Below are 11157 nucleotides of genomic sequence, written 5' to 3'. Positions count from 1 at the left end.
AATGATTAAACCTTATGCAACTTTGTGGTGGTAGGTGGTACTAAGAGATGCCCTTTAACGATATATTAACAGTTTTAAATCTAGGCATTACTTAATACCCGTATTATAAATATATATGTAAGAGCAGTCTAAACGAACAGATAAAAAAAATTATTTTATTTTTACTCTAAGCTAAAGTAATAATTAACCCTTAAATTATTCCAGTTTTTAAAAAAATGCATAAATAAAAATTAGTTTTGCGTAGGTCATCACTCAAACTCAAATGATTAAATCACTCATAGATAAAAAAAAATCAATTTAATTATACAGTTTAAGTTAGTCCTTAGTATGTGTTGTCTAAATGCTGAAGTCAGAAATAGCAGCATCGCGCACTCACACGAGGCACTTGGCATTTCTGGTCATAAAGATGCTCAACATACATTATGACCTCTACCAGCTCCACAATCCAGCTCAAATGGGCCTTTCTTTTACAAATTGTCACAAATCTCATAGCTGAAAAGAGTTGGGCAGTTAACTAGCTGCAAATTCTCTGGCAGAATGACCAGCGCTGTGTAACATGCTGCTCCTCAGCAAAATGCTAAGCCAGGGACAATTACAACCACAACACACACGCATTACACATGTCGAAAGGGAAAAGGATTTTTTTAAATTGTTTTTGATATCTTATTTAATTTTTTTCTTTGATTATTGTTATTTTGTGTGGTTATGTGTGTTTTGTTTGTAGTAATTGTTATGTCTGTCTGTCTGACACAGGAGAACAAGAGTTTACGGTTAATGCACCGGCTAGGACAATAGTGCAAGCACTATGCATAGCAGAGAGTCATACATAACCCCGCCACAGTCAGAAACCGCGTCAAAACATATGCGCTGTATAGAAAAAACTCTGTCGATGCGCCGTCCGTGATCTCTGATCCCGACAAACCAACCCTAAGACCTAAAAATCGATGACGTGATCAGACGCAGATTGACAGGCTGATTGATCTTAGCTATTCATAACGAATGCCGTGACTGATATATTTTTTCTGATTTTACATCGGGAACTACAATCAAGCTAAGGATTTTTTATCAATTTATAATCAACCAAAATAATTAAACAGTAAAAATAAACTAAAACGTTTATAAGTGATGAGCGCAAAAAATAACACAAAGTAAATGAATATGCTTTTTTTATTAATTAATTTTTACCTTTGGAAAATTAATCGTATCAAATAAATGTACATACAGTACTGGACAGAAGTATGGCTACAATCCCACTTGATGCAGCCTATTGGAGGACACGCCTGTCCAAGAGTTGTCTAAAACCACCGCTCGTATGTGTATACTAATGTGTTAAGGGAAGATAGTGTGCGATGACCTCCACTATTTTTTTTTTATAGAACCGGGGGCAAACGAGCAGGAGGCTCACCTGATGTTAAGTGATACTACTGCGATGTTTTTAAAGAAACAAAGATCTATATTGTGAAGTGACTTCAAAGTTTGATAAATTTACTAGAATAGAACATACATGCATAATGTTAATACTTGGAACCGACGCAGGCTGCAGTAGTAGTAATTCCTTTTTTTGGAATAGGGATACTTTTTTTTAATAAAATCCCAGAGGCTCTTTTATCTCAGCTTTTTAATAAATTTAATAAATGCGTGAAGGAAAAGATGTGTAAAACGGTTTACTACAAAGTTAACGATTATTTGATTAACTCTTTGCCGATGAGTAAGGATGTCTGCGATAAAATGGATCTTACATTCCATGAGAAACACATTTTTTTTTACTTCTACAATGAAGGGGTACTCAGCGTGCTTCTAGGTGAGCGTTGTTTGAAAGATGACGGTTGCGCAGTTCAATCTATAGAAGGCTGAAAACTAAGCCCGCCTCTCAATAGCATCTAAGGCACACTGCAGCACCGGCCTAGTGATGGTTGAAGTACTTCACAAATAGACATGGAATAGTGGTAGTATAAATAAATAAAAAATCTGCGTTTACAGCACAAGACATTGTGCAACAGAATTGCCATCTAAAGTTCTCATATATACGTAATTACTAAAGAATACATCAACCAATAGCGTGTATTTTTTCTACATCTCCTTTACTCTCTCAATCTCTCTCCAATTTCTTCGACAAAAACGCTGCAAATCTTCGTGATATTTCATCCGTAATAAAAGTTACCCTCATGCAAATACTTTATGGTAGAGAACGCTTTTAAAGATAACATAAAGTATTATTTATAGTATCGTTAAAAATTTATCAAATCATTGCTTTATAAAAATGTTATTTAATATATAATGTATGTTTTTGCCAGCTATACGAATCAAGACCGTGAATTTTTAAGGTGCTGCATATTAGGGAAAAATAAATAATAAAGGTTTTAATGCAGTACGCGTCGCAAGGAAAGTGCGCAAGGTATATGCGATCATCGAAACACGTCAAAGCCTTCAAATCCGACATTATCAATATGACAAGACCCATCATAGAACATAAACCTTCATGATTCATGTAGGTACTAAGATTATTCATTTATTTTTTTGTAACAAGAGGCCAACGGGGAATTGGTGATCCTAGGAGGATCACCAATTCTTGATCCGCCCATGGACACTTAGTATAATTGGTTCGGAAATACTTCAGTGGTCAACTTGTTCCACATAGTCGTGGTGCGCGCAAAAAACTGCCTTAAAAACGCTCACTTGTGGTAAAACGGACATCAAGGTGATACGGATGGTATTTTGTATTCTGCTTTGTCGACTGAAACTCAGATGCGGGTATTAATTCGAACAATTCCTCTGAACACTCTCTATCATAAATGTGGTAGAAGATGCAGAGTGACTCCACATCTCTACGTAACGCCGAGTACGTAAGCTCGGAAAGTGATAATATGTGAGAGTCGCAAAGACTAGAAGATTAAAAATTGTAGTGTTATATTAATAATGAATTACAGAAAATTATAAAGCTTGTTATGTGATAATAATCTGATTGATTTCTTTGAGACAATGTCTGTTGGTCCGAATTCTGTGTCATACAAAAAGTAATATTTAATGTTACGTTTTGCTTATCCATTTTAACGCGTCATCTTATTTTCAATTATATTTTCCGATGCGAAGTTAAGGTAGTAAGTTGATCATTCTCAGAACAACAAGGTGGTATGATTATTGGCGAGATTTTTTTTACTGTAAAAATTAATCATACCAATAACGTGTCCTGCCGAAGAATTATATAAAAAAAAGAATACGATGTATAAAAAACGATAAAGTAATAACAGTATAGTTCAATTAACGTTGTATTGTTAATGAAAATTCCGGATGTAAACAAAAAATATGTTTGCATTGTGGGTTTGATTCAGTTCTAAAATACAGCCTTACGTTTAATAGTTGAATGTTATCGTTACTTTATACAATCCCAAAGAATACATCTTCTGAACCTGTCCTATACCTAAACGGAAAGTATTCTTATTGCATAACAATTGTTTAATTATAAAATTGGAAAATAGAATTGATTAAATCAAGTACCGTTAATAATTCAAATGGAAGACACTAGTTTGTTAACTTTATTTTCTACTAAATATCCTTTTATATTCTCATTCAACAATATTTAATTAAATATTGTTTCTGCACTGTGTGATTATTATTTAATTATTATATATATTTTATTTCGTAAACCCCATATAATAAGGAAGGGGAGGGGTTATTCATAAAAGTTTAATCAGTATATTTGCGCTCTTTTAAGTACTTTAGGCTTTCGTCTCTTTCTATGAATTTTGTTTCCTATGTGATGAAAAGGGAAATAAATACTGTTTTAAGTGCTCAGTGCACTTAAAACAGTATTATACTTTCAGTTTTTAGGAATAACTGTTTGTTATCAATGGAAATATCTCAATCATGATTTAGGTAGATATAGACAAAAATTAATAGAGAATTAATTTCAAGAAGGTAATTTTTTTATTAGGAGAATAACAATAATTTAATTTAGTTCAGTTTAGGTGATTTAAACGTTATCATTTAACTGAAACCATTGCGTTATCCTTCGTTATTTAATAATCCGGAAGTAGACTTCATTTCCTTAAAGTTGTCGAAGGCTAAAAGACTTAAAGGTAAATTATCAACGAAATATGTGAGGGACGCCCGTCACATACGTCAAGAACTACGGACTTTCTTATACTTAATAAACAATTACAATTTTTTGTCGTAGTGACGTTTTAATACAATAATGGCTAGATCCTCATATATAACTGGAAAGTCAGAGGTCAATTATATATTCTACATAATATAAGATTATAATATTATTATTATTATTATATTATTATAAGATTCATCAAAGTAAGATCGACGATCACATTAACTTCATGTTAGGTAATATGCATTAATGATTGTTTTTTATTTGTGAATACAATGTAACTAAATGCCTTTTTAATTTCAGGTAGTATAACTAACAAAAAATCAATGATCCTGCAACCTTTTTAGGTCTAAATAACAGATTTCAGTGTATGTTTCATGATCATTTGTCAATCTAATAGGCAAGTGGGTGATCAGCCTTCTGTGCCTGACGCACGCCCTTGAGTTTTTGAGTCTAAAGCAAGCCGGTTTCATTACGATGATTTTCCTTCACCAGTCCATTGGTGCACAGCCGGGGAATGAATCTACGACCTCAGGGATATGTGTCGCACGCTGGCTGGAGCTACTAGGCCAACATCGCTCTTAACACTGTTTAGCCACAAGCTAAAATAATAAAAACTTTATTCATGAAAAAAGGACTGTACCAAAATTCATCTAATCTCATACTAACAGTAACTAGATACAATTAGGTAGTGGTTCATGTTACATTTTAAAGTTATAAGTTTGCCTGAATGGGTGAGTGTGTGAATGGGTGTGTATGCGTATGTATTTGAGAGTGTGGCTTAGAGTAATTGTCGATCCGATCGTGCGCTGCGTTCATCTTAGTTTTTGGAACCACAAATTCATGCGAAGGTACGTAGTAACTGCAGATTCGAAATCTCATGTGATTTGCTGGTTTGTATCTGGATGGTTATAAGATTGTGAGTAACATGAAGCAATTAATGCACCTATATTTTATATATTCCTATATTTTTTGACGTTGACAACATTTTATATTATTCTAGAATCAACGACATTTGTCATTTATGACATCAATACATAGTATATTAATTTTTGTATTGTTTTTTCTCTTTTGGTTGCATTAGGAAATTCCATTAGCAAATGAAGAAATGCACTATAAAGCCACAGACCGGTCAGCAATTCCCTTTGTCGTATACCGACGATGACAATAAATAGCCTGGAGTTACCCCTGGAGTTTAAAAAGTTTTAATAAAATACTATAAAATATCATTTTAAAGGCGACTTGCATATCTAGATTAAATAATAAAGCCAGCTTATTAATGGCGACGGAATGAAGGGTAACAGTCAGGTGTCAAACGAATTGACAGTTGACTCATTAAATAAAGATGTCATACGTAACTGAATAATTACGAACTTCACGTCATCGTGTTGAGAAATAAATGGCTTCTTATGTTGATTTAGCGATTTCGTAAGTGATGAAAAGTCACCATTTAGAAAAGGAGGCTTCATTTTTTTTGATTTTTTCACAACTTTAATTTTGGTTTCTTTTTAATAAATTGTATTTACAAAGTGACAAGTGATTTTATTTTAATGTTTGCTTATTATTTTTTTTTATAATGTGTAAGATTTGGGAGCCCTTTAAGTAAAAAATTCCTTGATGGGTTCCCGGCTCTTTCATAACAAGCTTAATTATAAATTCCTTAAATATATTTATATATAATTTAATTACATCTTTTATTTTATTGTATTTATTGTTGTTTTTGATTAAACTGATTTGTTCAACACGCCAGAGTGCATTACTGAGTGTGTGGGTGCAAATGTATGAGTGATAGTAATAATGAGTGAGTGAGCGAGACAATGAGCGAATGAATGAAGTGTGTAATTAGATACTAGGTCTCAGAAGCAGCTCTAACACTGCATAGGATGTGTTCATAAGCCAGTCCTTTAGGCTTCGTCTAGTCGTATTTTTAGATTGTTATTGATTGAAATTATTTCTAATTTTTAAATTACGACATATTATATAGATACATTCGCTGCTCGGCGTCAGATTGTAATTTTTCTTGACTAGATTCGTAAAATTTTAAGTTTGTTTCATACTATAATAACTTTTGTAATCAACAATTTTAATGTAATATGTAAAATTCTACTTTTTAAGTATGTAAGACAAATTTTCATGACATTATGTGGCAGAAATGCGAAGTTTAGATTCTACTAAATATTATTAATATTATTGTAGTATATTCCTATAAATACATAAAAAATAAATGGTAAATGGATCTTAATAAGGATGCTGCAAGAGCAATTGTCCGGCATCAGACCAATGAATGGGTTGGTACTCCTTAAATTATTTTTCTAAAACTTTACCATAATATAATATAGGAATAAGAATCTGAAATAAAGTATAAATTCATTTATTAAAGTTGAGAACTATAACTATTTCTACAGTGATTCTTTTGTTTAAAAAAACTACACCATTTTTAGAGTAAATACCACATATAAACTTTTTATCAAATATTTGTGTAATGTTCTAATCATTGTTTTCTACTTTATTGCTGTATCAAATCAAATCATTTATTCCAATTACACCATCTGAAATGGCACTTTTTTTCGAATGTTAAATAAAATAAAGAGATGATTCTAGTTGCCCCTTCCAGAAGGTAGTTTCGTGTGGAGAAGTATGGGAAAGAAACTCAAAATTTACTCTTTTAAAATAGAATTTACATTATTTGTATACAAACACATTGTAAATACCTATTGTAAAGGTTGGCTGTTAACAAATCGACTGGTGGGTATCTTGCACTAGTCTAAATATCTACTCAGCAGATGTGATGCCGGTCAGCAAACAGATCTGAAACCACGACTTCTTCCTTCCACCTTTGCCTTTGAAACAATGATGACGCAAAACGTATCCAAATATGCGACTTTCCGTATTATAACAGTCTGCATCTTTCATGTCGTTCCTCTTCGTTGAAGGACTCTTTCATTCATCATAAAGTCGATTTTAAATTGTGATGTTTTCGAGAAACATCTGTTAATGGTCAAGTATTCATCGTTGGGGTTATCACAAACTACGATGTTTATTGGCTTAGCCTAATTTAAACTGAACGATTACCGACCGTTACAAGTTCACACAATCAGTGTGCCGAATCAACAATACATACTCAAATATACCAGACAAATATTTGAAGGATTTCTTGGGACAACATCTAAAATACCGCCGCTAAAATAACTTGCTTATGAAGATCACAATTTATAGGATATATTCCGGTCCACTGACAATAGACATCTCTTTGTCCCAGGGGCGACGGGGTTGAGGCTGTTTCAGCGCAGAAGAATCAGTCACCAGTCAGCCATCAGTGGAATGCGTGGCTATGGCTTCCCAATAGAAATTCTTGAAGTAGTGAGCTCTCTCCGTAAAATCTGCGAAGTGCCCATGAAACTTCTTGACGGAGCTAGGCTTTTTTAGCTTTGTTTAGCCAGGATTTTACGCACAATTCACCAAATGAGCGTCTAATGAGAAAATTTTGGACACCTAGAGTAAGATAAAGATTCGAGAATTCCCGCTGAGTTTGACTCTTTCAAAATCTAACAGGGTTTTAACAATTAGGAATAATACTGACAATATTAAGTCAATGTATATATTTGGCAGACCATAGCGCATGAATTATATATATTCGTCTTAGATAAATTTAGTAGTAATTCTAGTTTATTAGTGACCTTTGACCTTTGATTCAGAGTGTTTTTTATGTAATAGGACCATGCCTATGGACACTCACATTGGCAAAAGACTCGCAAGGCCGTTGCCGGACTATTAAGAATTGGTACGTACTTTTCTTCAAGGACCCTAAATCGAATTGGTTCAGAAATACTTCAGTGGGCCTGCCCAAACTGCCTTAAATAAGGCTCAGTTGTGGAACTACGGACGTCGAGGTGATATGGGGGTATTTTGTATGAATCAGACATTTATCTCCAACATATTTAAGAGGTTAAGACTGCCATCTCATTCATTGGTCTAATTTCGGACAATTGCTCTTGCAGCATCCTTATTAAGATACACGAAGAAAATTACAGTATTAAGAGGTTTAATCACAAATTGAACACTAAGTAACAATCTTAAATTAAGATAGTAAATTTAAGAATATGGTATAGTGGTACAATATAATCTTCGCAAATTTGTTTTACATAATTAAAAACTTAGAATTTTACATAGTAGTTATATATTACATTATCAATCATATAAACATAATTAAGTCTTATAATAAATTTATCACTACATATTCACATTATAAAATTACAACATTATTTATATGTTTATTTATTAACTTTAACACATGAACCAACACACAAATTACGAACCATTCTAATTCACCAATGTCTGTGAATTTACTCTTCTCTATGGCTTCTCTGGCAGTCCATTTATAAGCCGCAGTAGCAAATACCTCAACGTTCTCTCACCACAGACAAGGTTTGCTCTCGAAGTACTAATTCACAATTGCGTAACAGCTCGGTTCTGTGCGTCACGCTCAACTCGATTTTTTATGTCATCTCTGAAAAGGCTTGGTCTTCCACTATATTATACGAAATTAAAGTCCCTCCTCCCTCAATGGGAATGAACATTCAAAATATATGGTATTTAAGGCGACGGCTATGACTAGAAGTTTAAGAGTTTAATTACTTTAGCGACAATCCCAACTAATAATTAAATTCAGAGGTAAGGACTATATTTTTTACCTTGTCATACCTTTCTTACGAAATTGGCCTCTACTCTGAGTTATAGGCCAGCAGGAAGAATGTTTTTGATATAAGAGGTTAATAAGGTTTTTCTTTGTACGTAGTCATAAAGAGCGTGTTTTATAGCGACAATTTATAATTACTTCGAATTTTAAATAATTTATTCATACAAAACATAACTCAGTAACTTTTCAGGTTTGGCCCTCCGTTTTCTGTATATGTTTCATAATTATTTGTCAATCTAATTATTGGAAGTAGGATCAGATTAGTCTCGTGTGCCTGACGCACGCCGTCGACTCTTTGGGTCTAAGGCAAGCCGGTTTTCTCACGATGTTCTCTTATACCGTTCGAATGTTAATTGCGCACATAGATAGGATGTCCATTAAAAAAAATAAAAAATAAAATACGTTTATAATGGAACATAAGATAGACAGGTATCACTTATTCCACGTCTTTAAATTTGAATCTATAGGCATCCCTATTTATTGGTGCACAGTTGGAATGAGAGTCGCACGCTGAAGCCACAATACAAATCGCCAATTTCATATGTACCTAATAGTATTGTGTTGTGTATATTATTTATGCGCACTTGCGTAATCGTTATTACAATGTAAAAAATTCCACTCCTAATGGAAGTAAATTAAGCAGTATGCCAGTACATAGTATACTTATACATCTCAATAAGAGGAAAATGTATTAAATTCGCACTACCACGTGAATTCGCGTTCGTAATGAAGCGAAAAAATATTCTTTAGTCTCTTGTTGACGTATTCTAGAATGTTTGAGTTATTAACACTCAACTTCTAATTATCACAGGTTCAGATTTAATACGTCAGCATTTTAAATTTGTTTTTGAAATTAACAAAAACAGGCATATGTCAAAGATCAATCACATTTACATAAACGACAGGTGTAAATACAAAAAAAGACAATATTGTTGTAATAGCTTTGTATTTATCGAAGTTGTTGCTTGTAATACAACAATCCATATTAAGTTAGGTTTTTGAGCAACTTGATAATTTCTCTTCATAAAAAAATATATAAAAATAAATCAGTGGCACTACTACTTAACTAAACTAAACTTCTGTTTCATAATCATCTCAATCTAATGCGCAAGTAATTGATCAGCCTAATGTGCCTGACACACGCCGTCGGCCTTATGGATCTAATTCACCGTTCGAGCGTATGTCCGCTGGCGCTCAGCCAGGGTTCGATCCTACGATCTCAAGGATGAAAGCCAAACGCTGATGCCACTAGGCCAACACAGCTCTCCAATTTTTCTTCTTAGCTAAAGGGGTAGCCCACTCGTAAAAAAATAATTCATTGATACTTTGCATGCAATAGAACTTTCGGTCTTCAACAAGCAAGTGATTTGTGTCTACTACTTAAATGTTCCGTCAGGAATCGAACTCACAGGACTCGAGCTTAGAGGTCTGGAGGCTTAGGGACAACAAAGGAGCGGATTATTTTCAAAATAAACAATACAGTGGATTTTATCAATCAATAATTTATTGTGAAACTAATTAGATTACATATTTTGGTATTTAACAAACTAATATGGAACGATACAAAAATAAACACATACAGAGTCTGAAGTACGAAGTGAATAAATAATAAACAAAAAAGAACACAATTACATATTGTAGCACTACATATAACTAAAATAAAGTAAAAACTATAGAACAAAAAATAATAATAATATAGTCAAAAATGTAAAAGTAAATCTTAGGGTTATATAAGTAGCTAATTAGGAGACAGATGAAAAATCAGATCAAAAAGAAGATTTTTAATTTAATTAAGCTTGTCTGATATCAATTGCAAAGGAATTCAATAGCAGGATACTTTGTATAGTAAAAGAGCTATCCTCTTTTTTAACAGTTTTATTAGTTGGAGTTTCAAGAATTAGATTGTCGAGGAAACGCAAATCAAAAGTACCGCCAGAGAGGTACATGTGTAATGTTTATTTATAATGGGTAGTGGTAGGTAACTAAGCTTTCTTCGGAACTCCGAAATATGATCATATTTACGTGTGTGGGAATGTGAATTTAGGTGTTTTAACTTATGAAGCTGCAAGTTAAATTTGGATAACGCACATCAGCGTAATCAAGAATAGAGAGATAATAAAAATGATATCGGTAGATGTTCACTAAACAGTTTCATTTTTTTAATAATAAAATTAATTGTGACAATGAAATTGTGAGAATATTGGCCATTCTTCCTTAACTTATTTTATATATATATATTGCATAATCACGTGTCTGAACACGATTCAAAAACCTGCTTTTTATTTTTATGGTCTAGTTTTTTTTTTACTTCGTGTCGTATATTGTGTGAACTTTTAGTACAAAAATTTAAGTGTGATAACCG

The sequence above is a fragment of the Pieris rapae genome, chromosome 8 (genome assembly GCF_905147795.1).
Source record: "Pieris rapae chromosome 8, ilPieRapa1.1, whole genome shotgun sequence".
Taxonomy (NCBI): domain Eukaryota; kingdom Metazoa; phylum Arthropoda; class Insecta; order Lepidoptera; family Pieridae; genus Pieris; species Pieris rapae.
Note: the sequence above shows the minus strand (reverse complement) of the source record.